This window comes from Tamandua tetradactyla, chromosome 20, assembly GCF_023851605.1.
Source record: "Tamandua tetradactyla isolate mTamTet1 chromosome 20, mTamTet1.pri, whole genome shotgun sequence".
Classification (NCBI taxonomy): domain Eukaryota; kingdom Metazoa; phylum Chordata; class Mammalia; order Pilosa; family Myrmecophagidae; genus Tamandua; species Tamandua tetradactyla.
The window spans coordinates 10,974,866-11,000,017 of record NC_135346.1 but is presented as its reverse complement, the minus strand read 5'-3'; the positions used below and the strand labels follow the sequence as shown (position 1 = coordinate 11,000,017).

Below are 25,152 nucleotides of genomic sequence, written 5' to 3'. Positions count from 1 at the left end.
GCCGCCGCCCCCGCGGACCGACCTTATATAGGGCGCGAGGCGGGGGCGGGGCCGGGGCCTGGGCCGCGAGGCGCGCCCGGGCGACCGCCGGTTCCCCGCGCAGTGGGGCGGGGCTGGGGCCCGGCGTGAGCGCGGGAGGGGGGCGGCGCCGCAGGGTGCACCTGAGGCTCGGCTGGGCCCGCGGCGTCGGGGTCAGGCGGGGCGGGGCCGGCTCTGGAGGATTTAGCCCAGGCTCGGTCTAGGATGGCCTCGGCGTCCGGCTGCTCCAGGGCTCGGCCCGCGCGGGGCCAGGTGGGCCAGCCGGCAGCCAGGCTCGAGGGTTAAAGCCCTCCTTTTCCTGTGGTCTCCCTGGGGATGTGACTGGCAGCTAGTTAGCTGCCTTTGACAGAATTTATCCCCGGAGAGTGACAGGGATTACTTTGAAACAGGTACCGTTAACTATCCCAACAGACAGGCTGGGAACAGTGACTTTGAATTCTAGTGCCCATTCTGTATTTTGGTCTGTAATAATCCATTTTGTTGCCCTTGTTCAAACAAATGTAAACATTTAACTTTAAAATTATTGAAAATCCCAGCCTAGGATTAAAGGATTACATATTTGCCTCAGGTTAGTTATTTCTGCATAGAGGTGACTCAGTAATTGATTAGCAATGAAAAAAAAAGCAGGTAAATTATTCTAAGGCAGCGCTGGCCAATAGAATAACGACTGATATTTGTAACTTAAACTTTTCTAGTAGCCTTTTTAATAGAGCTGCCAAATTAAGCAAATAAAAATACAGGACATCCAGTTACATTTGAACTTCAGATAAACAACCAAGACATTTTGAGGCTAAGTATGCCCCGGGCAGAGACATCTGAAATTCAAATGTAACTGGGTGTCCTGTATTTTATCTGGCAACCTTGCATATTAAAGAGTAAAAAATGGATGAAAATAATTTTAATAATATACTTAATTCAAGATATTAAGAATGTCAGTTCAACATGTGATCAACAGAGGGATTATTGAGACATTTTACATTTTTCTTTTCATGCTAAATGTGTATTTTGTTGAAAGCACATTTTAGTTAAGACTAGCCATGCTTCAAGCTCTCAGCAGGTACCTATAGCTAATGCTATCTTATTGGACAGCACAGGTAAGACCTTTAAGAATTTGTCCTGCTAAATTTAACATTGCAGCATACTCCTTTTTATAATAGTAGTGGCTTAGTGATAGAAAAAAAACCCTAAGTGTACATTTTTTAATGTAATCTGTTGGATAAGCAGTATTCAATAGTGACTGTATTCTAAATTGAAAATAAAAACACGGAAGGGGAAACTAACCTTGCTAGCAAGCGTTACACAGGAAATAAGACATTTCCATAAAACACAGTAGATTTAAAAAATTGATACAAATGTTAAATACAGGTATTTGTCATTTCATTTATATTTACTGTTCAGTGTCTTTGCTTCCTGAAGATGTATGGCTCTGCTTTCAGAAATGTACTGAATCCTTTCTAAACATTTTATCTCAAGCAACTGTCATTTTCTGGTGGTAGCTGAAAAGGAAAAAGAAGCTTCTTGAAAGTAAACTTGTTTCTTGTATCAACACTAAAATACCGTTTTAGTATTTCAAAATAAATGAAGGGTTTTACTGAGAAGAATGTTGACCAGTGTGCTGATCAAAGGAGGTGGAAGCCTTTATTTTAACAGGAGGGAAATATCAGGAAACACTCTCAGGGTCATCAGGAAACACTCTTGAAAAGCAATTCAATAGACTATCAAAGAAGTTGCAGAGCTTAAGAGGAAAATAAACCATTCATCAAAAACGGCTTATCCCACGTGCAGGAAGAAAAGAACAACTGGTCCAGGGCCTTCCTTTCTAGATGGACCTTGATTGTTACCTGAATGTCATTATTTAAGTCACACCATTAAAAAAAGAGCTCAAGAATCTGACTGAATGAGTTACCTGAGACCCTTTATCCCTCACGAGTCTCAATTAGCATGTCCCTATTTTGAATATAAGAGAAAATGAAACTGGTTTACATGGCAGATAGCAGATTCAGGGTTAGAACTCTAGACTAAAGGGGCTTGAATCCTAGCAGCAGCGGTAGCCAGCCTCCGAGGTGACACAAACCACGGCTGGTCTCCTGCAGTGGACCCTGGCGTAGGCCCTGCCCTCATGGTTCCAGGGTTGGGCTGGGTGACCCACAGCCACAGCAGAGGTGCTGGCACGTCCTTTCAAAAGGCTCTGACTTCCATTCTGGATAATATCTCTGTTTCTCTCTTTAATCACTCCTACTGGAAAAGGGGGACTGCTGTTTTGTATGCAGCCCTGTGAAAGGACCATGTGGCAAGGGGCTGAGGCCAGCCAGTAGCCATGTTGTTTCTCTCTTTGAAACCAGGAGGCTGGAAGCAGCTCAACATGAGACGAATCTTGAGATGACTGCAGCCCCCGTCTCTGACAGGAACCTCTTGAGGAACTCTGAGCCAGAACTCCCCAGCTGAGCTGCAACCTGATTCTTTAAAAAAAAAAAAAAAAAAAAAAGATAGTTTTATTCACATATTATACAGTCCACTCAAAGTGTACAATCGGTGATCACAATATAATCACAGAGTTTGTGCATGCATCACCACAATTTGAGAATATTCTTATGGCTCCAAAAAGAAAAATCCCATACCCCTTTATAACCACTCCATTATTGACACTTAGTCTTGGTACAGTACGTTTGTTACTATTGATGAAAAAATATTCAAAATTACTATTAACTATAGTCCATAGTTTGCATGAGTTGTATGTTTTCCCATATACCGCCCTGTTATAATAATGACGTACATTTGTTCTAGTTAATGTAAGCACATTCTTATATTTCTACAATTAACCACCATCATTGTCCCCAACAGGGCTCGCTATGGTGTGTAGTCCCAGGTTTCATCCTCTGGCTCTCCTTCTAGTGACATACACGGCCCTAAACTTCCCCTTCAAACATAATCACACCCATAATTCACCACTGTTAATTATACTCATACAACCTGATTCTTAACCCTGAGAAACTGTGAGAGATCATAAATGTTTCTTGTTTTTAGCTGCTAAATTTTGGGGTAATCTATTATGCAGTAATAGATAAGTTATGCACATATTATTTGAATCAAACAATAGTTGAGTTAAAATTCAAAAGAATAATGACATTGTAACCGAGAAATTAAGAATTAAGAAATAATTAAGATGAATCATTATATAGATGCCTTTTACTTACCTTCTTATATATTGTAGAATACCCTAAAGGATATACCTAAAATTACTAAAACCTACTGACCTGTAACCCAGATGCCTTGATCTTTGATAATGATTGTATACCTATACAACCTTTATCTTGTGATTGTAAAAACCTCTTGCTGGGTTCCTTTGTACCACCTTATCCTGTTTAGAACTTTGGAGTCTTGCGATCACAAAGCAACCCCAAATATTTATTAATGAAGGGACTTGAGTCAGCCCAGGACGAACCCTTCCCAATTTCTAAACTGTCTTTTAAACAAAACTGGGTCTAACCAAAATTGGCCTTCCTGACATGCACAGTAATTAAACTTTAAACTATAAGTGACCTATGCCTCATTATAAAAGTAAAAATCATGCCCATCATCATATTGAGGCCAACATTTTCTTACATACATTCTGTGATTAAGCATGTATCAGTCTGCACATGCCCAATGATTAGATAAGTTCTAATTTTGTCATCTTGAGCTGTTATACTCATTATCCTAAAACCTGCCCATCTTTTGATATTATGAAACTATCAGAGTTACTGCAGTCCAGGGATACAGATTTTTAGGCCATCTGATCTCCTTGCTTCACATGGCAATAAAGTCTTTCTCTCTTTGAAACTGGGTGTCATATATTAGCTATTATGTACATTGGGCAGAGAACCCCATGTTTGTTTACTATCAGTGTCACCAACATGCTGGAGGGAGAGGTCTGTTCCCCACAGAATTTTTAATCAACTAGAAAAAATGGGCAGAACCATCCTTCTCAGAAAATAATTAAAGAGTTGCTGCAGTAACTGGATGAGGTGTGAATCAAGGAAAAGACAACTTCAAAATTGTAGGAAAACCTCATGGTGCCCTTGCTGTCCCTTTCCCCATCTTTTCTCTGGCTCAGTGCACAGCCAACCTGTGCTCTCAGTGTGAGTCCTTGGTCCCCATTCCAGAGAAAGCAGTATAACCCCTATGTCACATGGAGTGAATGTATTTTTAATGTATAACAAAAGATTACAAGGCATACAAATAATCAGGAAAGGATGGCCTATGCAGAGGAGCAAAATAAAAAAAATCAGAAACCATCAAGAAAAAAAAGACTCTGGAAATTACAGACAAACACCTTTAAAAAATGGTCTCAAATATCCTTTATGAGCTAAAAGGAAAACATGGACAGAGAACTAAAGGATATTAAAAAAATGGTTTATGAACAAAGTGAGAATTTTAATAGAGAGATAGAAATTTTAAAAAGGAACCAAAAAGAAATACTGAAGCAGTTATATTTCATAATAACTGAAATTAAATATTCCCTAGAGGGCTTCAAAAACACATTGAAGTGGGCCACAGTGGCTCAGCAGGCAGAGTTCTTGCCTGCCATGCTGGAGACCTGGGTTCGATTCCCAGTGCCTGCCCATGCCAAAAATACAAAAAACAAAAAACAATACATTGGAGCTGGAAGAAGAAAAATATGTGAACTCAAAGATAAAATCATTGAAATGATTCAGGTTGAGGAGCAGAAAGGAAAAAGAATGAAGGAAACTGAACAGAGCCTAAGAGACAGCATCAAGCATAGCAATATACACGTTATGGGATCCCTAAAAAGGTGAAGAAAAAGAGAAAGGTGCAGAAAGAATATTAAAAGAAAAATGGCTCACAACTTTCCAAATTTAATGAAAAATTTGAATATACATATCCAAGAAACTCAAACAGTATAAATCCACACCCAGACACAATATATTCAAGCTGTAGAATGCCAAAGGCAAAAAGAGAATCCTAAAAGCTGCAAGAAAGAAGCAATGCAGCATGTACAAGGGAGCCTCAATCATATTAAATGCCAACTTCTACCAGCATCCTGGAGGCAAGAAGGCAGTGGGGCAATATATTCAAATATATTTTAATATAATTGCCAAACAACAATTCTTTATCTGGTGAAACTGAGTTTTGGTAATGAGGGAGAGATTAACACATTCCCACAAAACCAAAAGCTGAGTCACCACTAGATTTGCCCTTCAAGTAATGCTAAAAGGGGTTCTTCAGTTTGAAAGAAAAAGACACTAGACAGTAGATTGAAGCTGCATAAAGAAATAAAGCTCTCCAATAAAATTAACTATATGAGCAATTATAAATGCCATTTTTGCCTGGTAACTCCATTTTTTGTTTCTTACAGGATCTAAAATGCAACTGCATAAAAAGTAATGATAAATCTATGGTTTTGGACACACAGTGCATAAAGATGTAATTTATGACAAGAACAATGTAGAAGGGGCGTGGAGTGCTACAGGAACATAGTTTGTGTATGTTATTAAAGTTAAATTAAATTCATACCAAGCAATTTGTTATAGATTTAAAATTTTACATTTAAGCCCACAAAGAAAATATCAAAAAAAAAATGCACAAACTTTAACTTAGGTGTGAGACTAAAGCAAACAATGTTCATTTGGTACAAAATTTATATTTTGACTAGTGTATTTCCTAATAGAACTTATGTGGACAGCTTAATTGAACACCATAAGTACATAGAACCTTGAGTAGGGCATGAGATTTTGTAGGTTTGTCCAGAGTGATGCCCCAATAAATCCCAGCTTAATTTGAACAGTGAATAAAAAAGTATTTGCAAAGTCCCCTTGTGGGATGGTGAGAAAAGGGGAAAATTCAACTTCCTTATGTGGAGAATTCCTGATATTCTCACAAGCAGTGGGGACAATCAAAGCAATAGGCGGACCCTCAATCTTGGGGTTTATTCATATGAAACTTATCCCCGCAAAAGATAGGCTAAGCCTACTTAAAATTAGGCCTAAGAGTCACCCCCAAAGAGAACCTCTTTTGTTGCTCAGATGTGGCCTCTCTCTCCAGCCAACACAACAAGAAAACTCACTGCCCTGCCCCTCTCTACGCAGGACATGACTCCCAGGGGTGTGGATCTTCCTGGCAACGTGGGACAGAAATCCTAGAATGAGCTGAGACTCAGCATCAAGAGATTGAGAAAACCTTCTTGACCAAAAGGGGGAAGAGTGAAATGAGACAAAATAAAGTAATAAAGTATCAAGGGCTGAGAGATTCCAAACAGAGAAGTTATCCTGGAGGTTATTCTTATGCATTAAATAGATATCACATTTTTAGTTACAGTGTAATGGAGAGGCTGGAGGGAAGTGCCTGAAAATGTAGAGCTGTGTTCCAGTAGCCGAGTTTCTGGAAGATGATTGTACAATGATATAGCTTTCACAATGTGACTGTGTGATTGTGAAAACCTTGTATCTGATGCTCCTTTTATCTACTTTATCAACAGAAGAGTGAAACATATGGATTAAAAATAAATGAATAATAGGGGGAACAAATGTTAAAATAAATTTGGCAGATTGAAATGCTAGTGATCAATGAAAGGGAGGGGAAAGGGGTTTGGTATACATGAATTTTTTTCTGTTTTCTTTTTATTCCTTTTTCTGAATTGATGCAAATGTTCTAGGAAATGATCATGATGATGAATATACAACTATGTGATGATATTGTGAATTACTGATTATATATGTAAAAATGGAATGATCTTATGGTAAGAATGTTTGTGTTTGTATATTGTTATGTTGAATTAAAAAAAAGCAAAAAATAAGAAGGACTTGGAAGCAAATGTTGCCTGAAAGAATAAATCCATCAGCATGTGTTGTGTATTTACTATAAAAATATATATATAATATGCATAGAAAGAAATAAGGGACTCTAAATGGTTCATTACAAAACGTAAATTAAATGCAAAAAAGGGCAGAATGGAAGAACTGAGAGACAAAAATGTATAAGGCTTATAAAAAACTAAATAGCAAAATGGTAGAAGAATGCCCTGCATTATCAGTAGTTAATTTTAAATGTTAATGGGTTAAACTGACCAGTCAAAAGGCATAAATTGGCAAAATGAATTCTTAAAGTATGGCCTGGCTATGTGCTGTTTATGAGAGAATCACCTTAAAGTAAAGGACCCAAAGGTTGGAAGTGAAAGGAGGGAGAAAAATTCCATGCAAATAGCATGAAAGAGAACTGGAGTGGCTATAGCAATATCAGGTGAAATAGATTAAAGTCAAAACCATTACGAGGGACAAAGATGGACCCCAGATATTGATAAAAGAGTTAATTCATCAAGGAGATATAGCAATTATAAATACATGTGCACCTAAGAGAAGAACCGCAAATACATGAAGCAAGTACTTATATTCATGAAGGGGGACTACAATATACCACTTTCAATAATGGGTGGGGCATCGGACGGAATATCAATAAGGAAATAAAATACTTGAGCAATCTATAAATGAAATAGGCCTAAAGGACGCGTACAGAACACTTCACCCAACAATAGCGGAATGTACATTCCTCTCTAGTGTATGCGGATCATTCTCTAGGATAGACCATATGTTAGGTCATAAAACAACTCTCAATAAATTAAAAATGCTTGAAATTACACAGAGTATCTCCCTAACCGCAATGGACTGAAACTAATCATCAATGATAGAGGGAAAACTGGAAAATTCACAAATAAGTGGAAATTAAACTCAGAAAGCAATTTCCTCAACACAATAAAGGGCATATATGAAAAACCCATACCTAACATCCTAGTCAATGGTTAAAAAAATGAAAATTTTCCCTCTAAGAACAGAAACAAGACTAGGATACCTGCTTTCATCACTGCTATTTTACACCATTACACTGGAAATTTAAGCCAGAGCAACTAGGCAAGAAAAAGAAATAAAAGGCCTCCAGATTGGAAAGGAAGAAGGAAAACTTTCCCTATTTGCTAATGATAGGATCCTGCATATAGAAATCCCAAAGAATCTACAAGAAAGCTACTAGAGCTAATAAGCAAATTCAGCAAAGTGACAGGGCATCAAATCAAACATGGAAAAGCTAGTGGTGTGTCTATATATCAGCAATGAACAATCCAAAAAGGAAACTAAGAAAACAATTCTATTCACAATAGAAATTAAAAGAATAGAGCTAAAAGAATAAAATATCTAGGAATAAATTAAACCAAGGACTTGTATGCTGCAAACAAAACACTGCTGAAAGAAATTAAGGGAAACCTAAATAAATGAAAAGACATTCTGCATTCATGGATTAGATGACTAATTATTGTAAATATGACAATATTATCTAAAGCTATGTAGGGATTCAATGCAACCCCAATCAAAATCCCAACAGCCTTCTTCACAGCAATGGAAAAGCCAATCATCAAGTTCATATAGAAAAGTAAAGGACCCTGAATAGCCAAAACCCTTGAAAATCAAGAATGAAGTTGGAGAATTCACACTTCATGATTTCACAACTTACTTGAAACTATAGTAATAAAATAGCGTGGTGCTGGCACAAGGACAAACACAGACCAAAGGAATAGAATTGAGAGTACAGAAATATAACCCCTCACATTTATGGCCAAATGATTTTTTGACAAATCTACAGAATGCATCCACTCTTCAACAAATAGTGCTGGTAAAGCTGGGTATCCACATGCAAAAGAATGAAAATTGACCCCTGCCTCACACTATTAGTACAAAAATTAACTAAAAATGGATCCAAGACCTAAATATGAGAAGTAAAACTGTAAAACTCCTAACACGGGAATATTTTCATGACCTTGTTTTAGACAATGGATTCTTTATACCAAAAGCACAAGCCACAAAATTAGATGGTGGATTAATTGGACCTCATCAAAATAAAAAGCTTTTGTGCATCAAAATGCATTATTAAATCTCTGTATTTAAAAGCTTTACCTTCTGTGTGAGATCAAAGGAAGAGGTGTTTATTTTGTTCAAAATTTAAATTTTTGGAATAGGAGGGGCCAAGATGGTGGCTTAGCAATTAGTTCGTCCTCCAGAACAACTACTAAATAACCAGAAACAGTACAGAACAGCTCCCAGAGCCATGTCAGTGACCGGACACACAGCGTACCCCAGTCTGGACCAGCTGGACCAGCTGCAAGCCTCCCCAAAACTGTGAGTTCCCCAAGCCGCGGCGGCCGGCGGCTGGCGCCCCTCCCCGACACACCGCTTCCCAGAGGGAAAGGAAGGAGACTCTAAACCTGGTCAAGGTGGAGTTCACTCATTAGGCTCACGGAAAAGAGGAAAGGGGAGGAAACAGAGATTTTGGTGGCTGTGTTTCTACGGAGACTTGGCAGCCTCTGGATTTAGCGGAGGGACTTCTCGGGCTGCAACTGCCCCAGGCATAGGCAGAAACTGACTGCTTTCAGGGCTGTCTCCCACCTGTGCCTTCCCCAGGGGAGGGGTGAAGCCCAACTCAGGTGGAATCCTTCTCTCAAGGAATTCAGACCCCAGGGCTTGGCAATTTGAAGCCATTAAAACCAGCCTACAACCTCTCCTCCGTCTCCACCATGCCCGCAGCAGGGAGAGTCTTCCAAACTTAAAAGTGCCGCAACATCTTTTGCTGGTGCGACCCACAGGCAGACACGCCACATACTGGGCAGGATAAGAAAAACAGAACCCAGAGACTTCACAGGAAAGTCTTTTAGCCTGCTGGGTCTCACCCTCAGGGAAAACTGACCCAGGTGACTCCTTCCCCCTGATAGGAGGCCAGTTTAGTCCGGGAAAACCCAGCTGGAGTCTATAATACCTACGTAGACCCTCCTAAGGGTGGAGAGGGAAAAGGCACCGTACAAGCAGGGCAAGAAACAAGAACTGAAAAATTATCCTCTGTTAAACACAACCTAAGCTAGAGGTCCGGAAAAAGCTGAACTGAAGGTCAAAGAACAGATACACAACAAATTCATCTAGCAAGAAAACCGTAGGTAAGAGAAGTGAAAGCAATCACCAGAATAAACTAATTAAGGTAATTAAATGTCTAGACGCCAGCAAAAAATAACAAATCACACCAGGAACATTGAAGATATGGCCCAGTCAAAGGAACAAACCAATAGCTCAGATGAGAAATAAGAGCTGAAACAACTAATTCAGAATGTACGAACAGACATGAAAAACCTCATTAAAAACCAAATCAGTGAATTGAGAGAGGATATGAAGAAGGCAAGGAACAGACAAAAAGAAGAAATGGAAAGTCTGAAAAAACAAATCACGGAACTTATGGGGATGGAAGGTACAGTAGAAGAGATGAAAAAGACAATGGAAACCTACAATGGTAGATTTCAAGAGACAGAGGTTAGGATTAGTGAACTGGAGTACGGAACATCTGAAATCTGACAAGATACAGAAACTATAGGGAAAAAATGGAAAAATATGAGCAGGGACTCAGGGAACTGAATGATAATATGAAGCGCACAAATATACGTGTTGTGGGTGTCCCAGAAGGAGAAGAGAAGGGAAAAGGAGGAGAAAAACTAACGGATGAAATTATCACTGAAAATTTCCCTACTCTTATGAAAGACCTAAAATTACAGATCCAAGAAGTGCAGCGTACCCCAAAGAGAATAGATCCAAATAGACATTCTCCAAGACACTTACTAGTCAGAATGTCAGAGGTCAAAGAGAAAGAGAGGATCTTGAAAGCAGCAAGAGAAAAGCAATCCATCACATATAAGGGAAACCCAATAAGACTATGTGTAGATTTCTCAGCAGAAACCATGGAGGTGAGAAAACAGTGGGATGATGTATTTAAATTACTAAAAGAGAAAAACTGCCAACCAAGAATTCTATACCCAGCAAAATTGTCCTTCAAAAATGAGGGAGAAATTAAAACATTTTCAGACAAAAAAATCACTGAGAGAATTTGTGACCAAGAGACCAGCTTTGCAAGAAATACTAAAGGGAGCACTAGAGACAGATACGAAAAGACAGAAGAGAGAGGTGTGGAGAAGAGTGTAGAAAGAAGGAAAATTAGATATGATATATAAAATACAAAAGGCAAAATGGTAGAGGAAAGTACTACCCAAACAGTAATAACACTAAATGTTAATGGATTGACCTCCCCAATCAAAAGACATAGACTGGCAGAATGGATTAAAAAACAGGATCCTTCGACTTCCTGGAAGATGGCGGCTTAGTAAGACGCGCGGATCTTAGTTTCTTCTCCAGGACACCTACTAGGGGAGTAGAAACGATACAGAAAGCGCCCAAAGCCACAACAGAGATAAAAAAGACAGCGTACCCCATCCTGGAACGGCTGGCTGGCTGAGAGAAGCAGCTCGGGTGAGATCGCCGAGGCGCACGGGCCTTACCGGGCGGGGTGGCAAGCGGCCGGAGTTACTCCCTTCCCCCTTCCCGGGCCGGCTGGGAGAATTGGAGAGGTGGTCCCCTGAAACCAAGGCGACTGGCGCCCACACCACGCGCAGCCCCCGGACCAACAGAGAGAATTGGATCGGAAACCCCCAGGCCGCGGAGAACGGTGACCCCGTGACTCCCGGGGAACGTGCACTCTCTCGGGCGGGCCGCTGCCGCTGGCGCCCTCCGGCCACGCTTGTTGCCCAGGGCCGACTAGGAAATTCGGACGGGCTCTTTCCCTGGCTGCGGCGACCAGCAACCCTCCCTGCGTTCGGACACCCTCCCTGCGTTCGGACCCCGGGCCGGCTCAAGCCGCTTCGGCTAGCGAACCCCCGGGACGGCGAGAGTTTTCCAAAGTTTAAGGTCCCACAGCACCTTTTACTGGTGGGACCCGCAGACAAACGTGTGCCGCGAGCGCCACCTGCTGGGCAGGATAGGAAGAAAAGAACCCAGAGATTTCACAGAAAAATATTACAACCTTGCTGGGTCCAACACCAAGAGAAATCTGAATAAATGCCCAGACGCCAGCAGCAGAAGATAACTGTCCACGCTCAAAAGATTGAGAATATGGCTCAGTCAAAGGAACAAACCAATAGCTCAAATGAGACACAAGAGCTGAGACAACTAATGCTGAATATACGAACAGAAATGGAAAACCTCTTCAAAAATGAAATCGATAAATTGAGGGAGGACATGAAGAGGACATGGGCTGAACATAAAGAAGAAATAGAAAAACTGAAAAAACAAATCGCAGAACTTATGGAAGTGAAGGATAAAGTAGCAAACATAGAAAAAATAATGGATAGCTACAATGATAGATTTAAAGAGACAGAAGATAGAATTAGTGATTTGGAGGATGGAACATCTGAATTCCAAAAAGAAACAGAAACTATAGGGAAAAGAATGGAAAAATTTGAACAGGGTATCAGGGAACTCAAGGACAATATGAACCGCACAAATATACGTGTTGTGGGTGTCCCAGAAGGAGAAGAGAAGGGAAAAGGAGGAGAAAAACTAATGGAAGAAATTATCACTGAAAATTTCCCAACTCTTATGAAAGACCTAAAATTACAGATCCAAGAAGTGCAGCGCACCCCAAAGAGATTAGACCCAAATAGGCGTTCTCCAAGACACTTACTAGTTAGAATGTCAGAGGTCAAAGAGAAAGAGAAGATCTTGAAAGCAGCAAGAGAAAAACAATCCATTACATACAAGGGAAACCCAATAAGACTTTGTGTAGATTTCTCAGCAGAAACCATGGAAGCTAGAAGACAGTGGGATGATATATTTAAAATACTAAAAGAGAAAAACTGCCAACCAAGACTCCTATATCCAGCAAAATTATCCTTCAAAAATGAGGGAGAAATTAAAACATTCTCAGACAAAAAGTCACTGAAAGAATTTGTGACCAAGAGACCAGCTCTGCAAGAAATACTAAAGGGAGCACTAGAGTCAGATACAAAAAGACAGAAGAGAGAGATATGGAAAAGAGTGTAGAAAGAAGGAAAATCAGATATGATATATATAATACAAAAGGCAAAATGTTAGAGGAAAATATTATCCAAACAGTAATAACACTAAATGTCAATGGACTGAATTCCCCAATCAAAAGACATAGATTGGCAGAATGGATTAAAAAACAGGATCCTTCGATATGCTGTCTACAGGAAACACATCTTAGACCCAAAGATAAACATAGGTTGAAAGTGAAAGGTTGGGAAAAGATATTTCATGCAAATAACAACCAGAAAAGAGCAGGAGTGGCTACACTAATATCCAACAAATTAGACTTCAAATGTAAAGCAGTTAAAAGAGACAAAGAAGGACACTATATACTAATAAAAGGAACAATTAAACAAGAAGACATAACAATCATAAATATTTACGCACCGAATCAGAATGCCCCAAAATACGTGAGGAATATACTGCAAACATTGAAAAGGGAAATAGACTCATATACCATAATAGTTGGAGACTTCAACTCACCACTCTCATCAAGGGACAGAACATCTAGACAGAGGATCAACAAAGAAATAGAGAATCTGAATATTACTATAAATGAACTAGACTTAATAGACATTTATAGGACATTACATCCCACAACAGCAGGATACACCTTTTTCTCAAGTGCTCATGGATCATTCTCAAAGATAGACCATATGCTGGGTCACAAAGCAAGTCTTAACAAATTTAAAAAGATTGAAATCTTACACAACACTTTCTCGGACCATAAAGGAATGATGTTGGAAATCAATAATAGGCAGAGTGCCAGAAAATTCACAAATACGTGGAGGCTCAACAACACACTCCTAAACAATGACTGGGTCAAAGAAGAAATTGCAAGGGAAATTAGCAAATACCTCGAGGCGAATGAAAATGAAAACACAACATATCAAAACTTATGGGACGCAGCAAAGGCAGTGCTAAGAGGGAAATTTATCGCTCTAAATGCCTATATCAGAAAAGAAGAAAAGGCAAAAATTCAGGAATTAACTATCCATTTGGAAGAACTGGAGAAAGAACAGCAAGCTAACCCCAAAGCAAGCAAAAGGAAAGAAATAACAAAGATTAGAGCACAAATAAATGAAATTGAAAACATGAAAACAATAGAGAAAATCAATAAGGCCAGAAGTTGGTTCTATGAGAAAATCAATAAGATTGATGGGCCCTTAGCAAGATTGACAAAAAGAAGAAGAGAGAGGATGCAAATAAATAAGATCAGAAATGGAAGAGGAGACATAACTACTGACCTCACAGAAATAAAGGAGGTAATAACAGGATACTATGAACAACTTTACGCTAATAAATACAACAATTTAGAGGAAATGGACGGGTTCCTGGAAAGACATGAACAACCAACTTTGACTCAAGAAGACATAGATGACCTCAACAAACCAATCACAAGTAAAGAAATTGAATTAGTCATTCAAAAGCTTCCTAAAAAGAAAAGTCCAGGACCAGATGGCTTCACATGTGAATTCTACCAAACGTTCCAGAAAGAATTAGTACCAATTCTCTTCAAACTCTTCAAAAAAATCGAAGTGGAGGGAAAACTACCTAATTCATTCTATGAAGCCAACATCATCCTCATACCAAAACCAGGCAAAGATATTACAAAAAAAGAAAACTACAGACCAATCTCTCTAATGAATACAGATGCAAAAATCCTCAATAAAATTCTAGCAAATCGTATCCAACAACACATTAAAAGAATTATACATCATGACCAAGTAGGATTCATCCCAGGTATGCAAGGATGGTTCAACATAAGAAAATCAATTAATGTAATACACCATATCAACAAATCAAAGCAGAAAAATCACATGATCATCTCAATTGATGCAGAGAAGGCATTCGACAAGATTCAACATCCTTTCCTGTTGAAAACACTTCAAAAGATAGGAATACAAGGGAACTTCCTTAAAATGATAGAGGGAATATATGAAAAACCCACAGCTAATATCATCCTCAATGGGGAAAAATTGAAAACTTTCCCCCTAAGATCAGGAACAAGACAAGGATGTCCACTATCACCACTATTATTCAACATTGTGTTGGAGGTTCTAGCCAGAGCAATTAGACAAGAAAAAGAAATACAAGGCATCAAAATTGGAAAGGAAGAAGTAAAACTATCACTGTTTGCAGACGATATGATACTATACGTCGAAAACCCGGAAAAATCCACAACAAAACTACTGGAGCTAATAAATGAGTACAGCAAAGTAGCAGGTTACAAGATCAACATTCAAAAATCTGTAGCATTTCTATACACTAGTAATGAACAAGCTGAGGGGGAAATCAAGAAACAAATCCCATTTACAATTGCAACTAAAAGAATAAAATACCTAGGAATAAATTTAACTAAAGAGACAAAAAACCTATATAAAGAAAACTACAAAAAACTGCTAAAAGAAATCACAGAAGACCTAAATAGATGGAAGGGCATACCGTGTTCATGGATTGGAAGACTAAATATACTTAAGATGTCAATCCTACCTAAATTGATTTACAGATTCAATGCAATACCAATCAAAATCCCAACAACTTATTTTTCAGAAATAGAAAAACCAATAAGCAAATTTATCTGGAAGGACAGGGTGCCCCGAATTGCTAAAAACATCTTGAGGAAAAAAAACGAAGCTGGAGGTCTCGCGCTGCCTGACTTTAAGGCATATTATGAAGCCACAGTGGTCAAAACAGCATGGTATTGGCATAAAGATAGATATATCGACCAATGGAATCGAATAGAGTGCTCAGATATAGACCCTCTCATCTATGGACATTTGATCTTTGATAAGGCAGTCAAGCCAACTCACCTGGGACAGAGCAGTCTCTTCAATAAATGGTGCCTAGAGAACTGGATATCCATATGCAAAAGAATGAAAGAAGACCCATCTCTCACACCCTATACAAAAGTTAACTCAAAATGGATCAAAGATCTAAACATTAGGTCTAAGACCATAAAACAGTTAGAGGAAAATGTTGGGAGATATCTTATGGATCTTACAACTGGAGGCGGTTTTATGGACCTTAAACCTAAAGCAAGAGCACTGAAGAAGGAAATAAATAAATGGGAACTCCTCAAAATTAAACACTTTTGTGCATCAAAGAACTTCATCAAGAAAGTAGAAAGACAGCCTTCACAATGGGAGACAATATTTGGAAATGATATATCAGATAAAGGTCTAGTATCCAGAATTTATAAAGAGATTGTTCATCTCAACAACAAAAAGACAGCCAACCCAATTACAAAATGGGAAAAAGACTTGAACAGACACCTCTCAGAAGAGGAAATACGGATGGCCAAGAGGCACATGAAGAGATGCTCAATGTCCCTGGCCATTAGAGAAATGCAAATCAAAACCACAATGAGATATCATCTCACACCCACCAGAATGGCCATTATCAACAAAACAGAAAATGACAAGTGCTGGAGAGGATGCGGAGAAAGAGGCACACTTATCCACTGTTGGTGGGAATGTCAAATGGTGCAACCACTGTGGAAGGCAGTTTGGCGGTTCCTCAAAAAGCTGAATATAGAATTGCCATACGACCCAGCAATACCATTGCTAGGTATCTACTCAAAGGACTTAAGGGCAAAGACACAAACGGACATTTGCACACCAATGTTTATAGCAGCATTATTTACAATTGCAAAGAGATGGAAACAGCCAAAATCTCCATCAACAGAAGAGTGGCTAAACAAACTGTGGTATATACATACGATGGAATATTATGCAGCTTTAAGACAAGATAAACTTATGAACCATGTAATAACATGGATGGACCTAGAGAATATTATGCTGAGTGAATCCAGCCAAAAACTAAAGGACAAATACTGTATGGTCCCACTGATGTGAACGGACATTCGAGAATAAACTTGAAATATGTCATTGGTAACAGAGTTCAGCAGGAGTTAGAAACAGGGTAAGACAATGGGTAATTGAAGCTGAAGGGATACAGACTGTGCAACAGGACTAGATACAAAAACTCAAAAATGGACAGCACAATAATACCTAATTGTAAAGTAATCATGTTAAAACACTGAATGAAGCTGCATCTGAGCTATAGGTTTTTGTTTTGTTTTGTTTTGTTTTGATTTTACTATTATTACTTTTATTTTTTTCTCTATATTAACATTCTATATCTTTTTCGGTTATGTTGCTAGTTCTTCTAAACCAATGCAAATGTACTAAGAAATGATGATCATGCATCTATGTGATGATGTTAAGAATTAATGATTGCATGTGTAGAATGGTATGATCTCTAAATGTTGGGTTAATTTCTTTTTTTCCGTTAATTAAAAAAAAAAAAAAAGAGAAGGGATAATTGGAGATGAAGGGATACAGACTGTACAACGGGACTGGATATAAAAACTCAGAAATGGACAGCACAATACTACCCAATTGTAATGCAATTATGTTAAAACACTGAATGAAGTTGCATGTGAGGTATAGGTTTTTTGTTTTTGTTTTTTTTGTTTTTTTTTCTTTCTATTATTGTTTTAATTCTTATTCTGTTGTCTTTTTATTTCTTTTTCTAAATCGATGCAAATGTACTAAGAAATGATGAATATGCAACTATGTGATGTTATTAAGAATTACTGATTGTACATGTAGATTGGAATGATTTCTAATTGTTTTGTTAATTCATTTTAATTAATAAAAAAAAGAATATTAAAAAAAAAAAAACAGGATCCTTCTATATGCTGTCTACAGGAAACACATCTTAGACCCAAAGATAAACATAGGTTGAAAGTGAAAGGTTGTAAAAAGATATTCCATGCAAATGAGAATCAGAAAAGAGCTGGAGTAGCTATACTAATATCCAACAAATTAGACTTCAAATGTAAAACAGTTAAAAGAGACAAAGAAGGATACTATGTACTAATAAAAGGAACAATTCAACACGAAGACATAACAATCATAAATATTTATGCACCGAACCAGAATGCCCCAAAATACGTGAGGCAAACACTGCAAATACTGAAAAGGGAAATAGACACATCTACCGTAATAGTTGGAGACTTCAATTCCCCACTCTTATTGATGGACAGAACATCTAGACAGAGGATCAATAAAGAAACAGAGAATTTGAATATTACAATAAATGAGCTAGACTTAACAGACATTTATAGGACATTATACCCCACAACAGCAGGATACACATTTTTCTCAAGTGCTCATGGATCATTCTCAAAGATAGACCATATGCTGGGTCACAAAGCAAGTCTCAATAAATTTTAAAAGATTGAAATCATACAAAACACTTTCTCAGATCATAAGGGAATGAAGTTGGAAATCAATAGGCAAAGTGCCAGAAAATTCACAAATATGTGGAGGCTCAACAACACACTCTTAAACAACCAGTGGGTCAAGGAAGAAATTACAAGAGAAATCAGTAAATATCTCGAGGCAAATGAAAATGAAAACACAACATATCAAAATTTATGGGATGCAGCAAAGGCAGTGCTACGAGGGAAATTTATTGCCCTAAATGCCTATATCAAAAAAGAAGAAAGGGCAAAAATACAGGAATTAACTGTCCACTTGGAAGAACTGGAGAAAGAACAGCAAACTAACCCCAAAGCAAGCAAAAGGAAAGAAAGCACAAAGATTAGAGCAGAAATAAATGAAATTGAGAACATGAAAACAATTGAGAAAATCAATAAAACCAGAAGTTGGTTCTATGAGAAAATCAATAAGATTGTTGGCCTTTAGCAAGATTGACAAAAAGAAGAAGAGAGAGGATGCTAATAAATAAGATCAGAAATGGAAGAGGAGACATAACCACTGACCCCACAGAAATAAAGGACGTAATAACAGGATACTATGAACAACTTTATGCCAATAAATACAACAATGTAGATGAAATGGACAACTAGAAAGGCATGAACAAAATTTAAATTTTCTGTAGCACACATTGTCATTTAACCTGTCTGGCCAGTGCATTTAAACAACCTGAAACACACAGAGCCTACCTGAAACACACAGAGAGCCTAGAATAGAGAATGAGCTCTTGTAATTCTGTGTATCTTAATGTAATACCCGGATACATCCCAGAGTATGTTGGGGAGATAATAAAAAACTATGCAAAGTCCTTTGTGGGACTGAAGAAAGAATATGGAACTATTAACTCCTTCCCCACCTGTGAAATTCCTGATATTTTTCTCAAGCATTAGGGACTCCCAATTTAATAAGCGAAGCCCTCAATCTTGAGACTTGTTCTTATGAAACTTATTTTTGTAATGGGGAAGCTAAGCCTACCTATAATTATGCCTAAGAGTCACTTTCAGAGAACTTCTTTTGTTACTCAGATGTAGCCCCTCTCTCTCTAAGTCCAACTTGGCAAATAAACTCATTACTCTCCCCTCTAGGTAAGACATGACTTCCACGGGTGTGAGTCTCCCTGGCAATGTGGGATACAACTCCCAGGAATGAGCCTGGCCCTAGCTTCCTGGGATTAACAATGCCTTCCTGACCAAAAAGTGAAAAAGAAATGTAACAAAATAAGGTTTCCGTGAACTGAGAGTGTTCAAATAGAGTTGAGAAGCTATTTGGAGGTTACTTTTATGCAAGCTTCAGCTAGATATCACAAATTGCCACGGTATGCTAAGCCCCAAAAAACAGTCGTCCTGAAAAGCCTAAAGGGCTTTATCCTAGACTCTATAAAAGTTTCACTCACTAAGTTTATTTTTCAGAAACGTAAAGTCTCCAGATTGTTCCTATGCCACATAGGTCCTGAAACCCAGGGTTACCATCTCTCCCAGAACATTCACCAGCTGTATTCTCCTACCCCATAATGTGGACACCCCTTTTCAACATGAAGAGGTTAGAATGGTCATTGCTCAAATATCCCTGAAGATTGAAAGAATGATCAAATGAGAGAATGTCACAGAAAATACAGGATTTAACAAATGATTATGATTATTGAATCATTGTATAGATATTTCTTCTTAGTTCCTAGTGTATTCAAACAGCTGGAAAGAAATAGCTGAAATTGTGGAACTGTAACCCATACTATACTTTGAAATTTTCTCTAAAAACTACTTGTTAAGCTGTACTTTGAAATTTATCACTGTTCTGCATGTATTTCACAATAAAAATGTTTTTTTTTAAAGAAAATAAACTGGAAAAACAGAGAAAAATGATTTATCAAGAAAGTGAAAAGATAACCTACAGAATGAGAGAAAATATTTGGAAACCCTGTAGCTGATAGAGTTTAATAAATCCAGGATAAATCCAAAAATAAATATCTGTAAATCTTTGATTTGTCTTACCTTCCAGTTCACATAATAGAGTTTACAGATGACTAGAGTTTGGGCATGTTTTTAAGGCTCTCCAAGCCTTCATTTCCTGGGATGAAAACAGTTTTTAACCTCATAGGTTAATGACTATAAGATCTTAGTTAAGTGCCGAGCACACCTTAAGTAGAAAATAAATTTTGGCTATAATTATTAGTTTGATTTCATTATTGACTCTAAAGAGGCACCTTTAGAACTCTGTGTTCTCTATGTGTCTGGAGGTCACGTGGGCTGAAGGAGCCCCAGTTACTTTTGGAAGAAAGGAAGTCTGAGAAAGAATCCTCCTTTGGGAAAGCGAGTGGAGGGTGCAGGCTTAGTCCAACATTATCGGTTCCAAACCAGAGTGGAGGGTGACCCTGCTCATCCCTGCTGTTGTGTTCGAATTTATGGAAAGGGAACCTTGAGTAAAATCTGAAATGGCTATTTTTGTTGTTGAATCCCTGTGAGGCATTATTTGCCCAAGGCAATGACACCTTGGCCTCAGATTATCATTTTGTCCAAAGAGTGGAGAAACAAGCATCTGTCTTCCTCATGAGCCCCCTTCCCAGGTGGCATGATGTGACCCCATGTAAATGGGCACTGGGCGGAGCAGTGGGGCGCCTGCAGCACGCTTAGCTGGCAGGACTTGACTCATCAGCAGGTGTTCTCGTTTGCTAGCTGCCGGAATGCGTCATACCAGAAATGGGATGGCTTTTAAAAAGAATTTAATAAGGGGCAAGGTTTACAGTTCTAAGGCCAAGAAAATGTCACAAAACAAATCTGTACAGCTTAATTGAACACCATAAGTACATGGAACCTTGAGTAGGGCATGAGATTTTGTTGGTTTGTCCAGAGTGATGCCCCAATAAATCCCAGCTTGATTTGAACAGTGAATAAAAAAGTATTTGCAAAGTCCCCTTCAGGCAATGGTGAGAATGGGGGAAAATTCAACTTCCCCAAGTTGAATTCTTGATATTCTCACAAGCACTATGGACAACCAAAGCTATAGGCTGAGCCTCCAGTCTTGGGGTTTGTTCATATGAAACTTAACCCCACAAAGGATAGGTCAAGCTTTCTTAAAATTAGGCCTAAGAGTCACCCCCAAGAGAATCTCTTTTGTGGCTCAGATGTGGCCTCTCTCTCCAGCCAACACAACAAGCAAACTCACCACCCTCCCCCTGTCTACGTGGGACATGATTCCCAGGGGTGTGGACCTTCCTGGCAACGTGGGACAGAAATCCTAGAATGAGCTGAGACTCAGCATCAAGGGATTGAGAAAACCTTCTCGACCAAAAGGGGGAAGAGTGAAATGAGACAGTGTCAATGGCTGAGAGATTCCAAACAGAGCTGAGAGGTTATCCTGGAGGTTATTCCTATGCATTAAGTAGATATCACCTTGTTGTTCAAGATGTAGCGGAGAGGCTGGAGGGAACTGCCTGAAAATGTAGAGCTGTGTTCCAGTAGCCATGTTTCTTGAAGATGATTGTATAATGATATAGCTTTCACAATGTGAATGTGTGATTGTGAAAACCTTGTGTCTGATTCTCCTTTTATCTACCTTGTCAACAGATGAGTAGAATATATGGAATAAAAACAAATAATAGGGGGAACAAATGTTAAAATAAAAAAAAATTTTAAAAAACAAGTCTATAATTGAAATGCTAGTGATCAATGAAAGAGAGGGGTAAGGGGTATGGAATGTATGAAGTTTTTTTTTATTTTCTTTTTATTTCTTTTTCTGAATTGATGCAAATGTTCTAAGAAATGATCATGATGATGAATATACAACTATGTGATGATATTGTGAATTACTGATTATATACATAAAAGTGGAATGATCATATGGTAAGAATGTTTGTGTTTGTATGTTGGGATGTTTAATAAATAAAATAAATTAAAAAAAATAAACAACACAAGTCTATAGAGATGTTCTATCTGAGGCATCCAGGGGAAGATACCTTGGTTCAAGAAGGCTGATGACTTTCAGCATTTCTCTCTTAGCTGGAAGGGTACATGGTGAACATGATGGCATCTCCTGGCTTTCTCTCCAGGCCTCTTGCTTCACGAAGCTCCCCCAGAGGCATTTTACTTCACCTCCAAAAGTCTCCGGCTGGTGGACTCTCTGCTTCGTGGTTCTGCAGGGTTCTCAAAAAAAGGCGCTCTGTCCCAAATGTCTCCTACTTTATAGGATCCCAGTAAACTAATCAAGACTCATGTAGAATGGGTGGAGACACGTCTCCATCCAATCAAGTTTAATACCCACAATTGATTGAGTCACGTCCCTATGGAGACACAAGCCAATCAAGTTTCCAGGCTATAGCACTGAATAGGGATTAGTAGAAACCATTGCTCCCACAAGATCAATCAGGATCAAAACATGGTTTTTCTAGGGTACATAAACCCTTCCACACCAGTGCAGCGGGTATGCACACTTAGTGTGGCACCCTCCAGTATCCACTGCCATAACTACAGGCACGTCTCAAGACACCAGGGCAGCAAGTGGCACAGTGAGGTCCATGAGCCCAAATGTGGTTACAGGTTAGACTTTGGAGGGACGGGGGCTGCACAATACAAGAGTCAGAGCATTTCCATTTGTACTATGATCCTGCCATTTGACCTCACTCAGTTTGGCCTGAACAGAGAGGTAACTCACTGACCATGAAGAGAACAGGCCTTGAAGCATTCTGCAGAGTAAAAATATTATATGATAAAAGTCTGAACAACTTTTAAGGGCTTAACATATTCAAATTTTTTCTTTAGATGAGTGTAGTTTCTTATGTGAAAGCTCACAATTTGGTTTCAAGAGATCTGGACAGCTTTAAAGTTCCATAGCAATAATTATGCAATGCTATCAACTTGCCTATCCCTTTAGCAGCAGTAGGAATATAAATGAATTCTCTTCAGGGCCTCCCTGCAGAAAATGAAATGTGAAATACGCTACTTGCATTTTAAAGACTGGTTATCAAATTCCAGAAGAGCTGTAAAAGATATTGGTGAGGGCTAATGTTAGAAATATGAGTTTTCCCAAAAGGTTTATATTTCATAGCAGGAAAATTGAGTCAATAGTGTCATTTACTTCTTCATTCATTCGGCACATACTTGAATAGGCTGTTATGTGCCAAACACCGTTCTGAACTCAGGGAATTGAGGAAAAAGACACGCTTCCAAATGTCTCTTCTCACGGAGCTCACATTTTGGTTGGGGGCTGGGGAGGCTGACAATATACTTATAAAAATAAATATTAATTTTAAAGAGTGGTAAGTGCCAAGGGGATAATAAATGAGGATGCTGGAATAAAGAGGGGTGGTCAGTGGATGTCTTCTTTACATTGAATGGTGGGTGCATACTTTTTCTGAGAAGGTGATTATCTGAGCTGAGATGCAAGAGACGAGAAGGAACCTAGAGTTTAAAATTCTGGGAAGGGAGTGTACTAGGCAAAAGAGCAGCAGGGGCAAAGGCTGGAAGGTAAGGACCCAAGCTCGAGGGGTTTGAATGAGAGAGAGGAGCCCAGCAGGAGCGGAAACCAGCGCTCAACGTGAGTAGTGATGCAGGCAGAGGTGTTGGCAAGGCCCAGATCACGTGCAGCCCAGAGTCTTTAGTGGCAAGCAGCTTGAACTTTATTCTCAGTGCAATGTAGAAACAGTCAGAGTATGTTTTTTTTTTTTTTTTTTTAACCATTTAAAAAAAGCCACTGGACCACGGTGGCTCAGCACGCAGAGTTCTCACCTGCCATGCTGGCGACCCAGGTTTGATTCCCGGTGCCTGCCCATGCAAAAAAAAAACAAAAAAAAGCTTATCGTGGTAACATATATGCAACACAAAATTTCCCATGGTAACCATTTCGGTATGTATAATTCAGAGGTATTAATTATGTTCACAATGTCTTTTTACTAACACCACTATTGATTACCAAAACTTTTCCATTACTCCACACAGGAACTCTGTACCCTTTAAGCAATAACTACCCTCCCCCCACCCATCCCAGCCCCTGGTAAAATGGAATCTACCTTTGTTCTTTATATATTTACTTTTCCCAGGTATTTGATATAAGTGAGATCAGATAATACTTGTCCTGCTGTGTCTGGCTTATTTTGCTCAATATGATGACTTCAAGTTCGCCCATGTTGGAGCATGTATCAGAACTTCAGTCCTTTTATGACCACAGAATATTCCATTGCATGTAGTTCCATTCATCGTGTTTATCCACTTGTCCACTAATGGACACTTGGGTTGCTTCCATTTTTTGGCTATTATAAATAATGTTGCTATGAACATTGGTATACAAACATGTATGCCAGTATCAGAGTGTTTCTAAACAGAGACGGGACAAGGTCTGACTTTTATCATAAAAGCAGTATGCTGGCTGTGGTGTGGAGAACTGGACCGTAGAAGACAAGAGTGAAAACATGTTGCCAGTTAGAAAGGAATCGAAGCTTTAGAGGCAAGACTTTTTGATGGCCTGAACTGGAGCGGTAGCCGTGGAAGAGATAAATGGATGAATTTAGAATATATTTTAGAAGTAAGAGGTTTCAAGACTTTCTGTTGGCTATGATGAGAGGGGACAATTAAGAATGACTCCTGAATTTTTTGCCTGAACATGGTGGCTTATGGTACCAGTTTTTGATTGGGGAAATTGGTTGGGGTAGGAGCTGCCATAATTAGTATGTGGCAGCTCCAAAAATTACATCTCTGGTCTCTCTATCTCCAGCCTATATAGAATTTCTTTTTTTTTTTTTACATGGGCAGGCACCAGGAATCTCACCCAGGTCTCTGGCATGGCGGGCGAGAACTCTTCTGAGCCACCATGGCCCGCCCTATATGAACTCTTTATTACTACATCTTATTACCCTGAAAAACGAAATGTAGGTCTTGGCCCTTCTGACTGGCTGCAGTCGGCTTCCTTGGGTTTCCACATCACCCAGTCACATCTGTGAGGTG

The 25,152-nt window shown here is 39.0% G+C and overlaps 1 long non-coding RNA gene across 1 annotated transcript; it reads right to left on the bottom strand.

Moving 5' to 3' along the window:
• Positions 1-1,659: 1,659 nt before the first annotated feature.
• Positions 1,660-24,341, bottom strand: LOC143664438 (uncharacterized). Its single transcript, XR_013166418.1, has 3 exons — positions 24,222-24,341; positions 22,173-22,349; positions 1,660-2,498 (listed from the first exon to the last, which is right to left on the bottom strand). It is a non-coding gene; the product is annotated as an uncharacterized LOC143664438 (long non-coding RNA).
• Between the last annotated feature and the right edge of the window lie 811 nt (positions 24,342-25,152).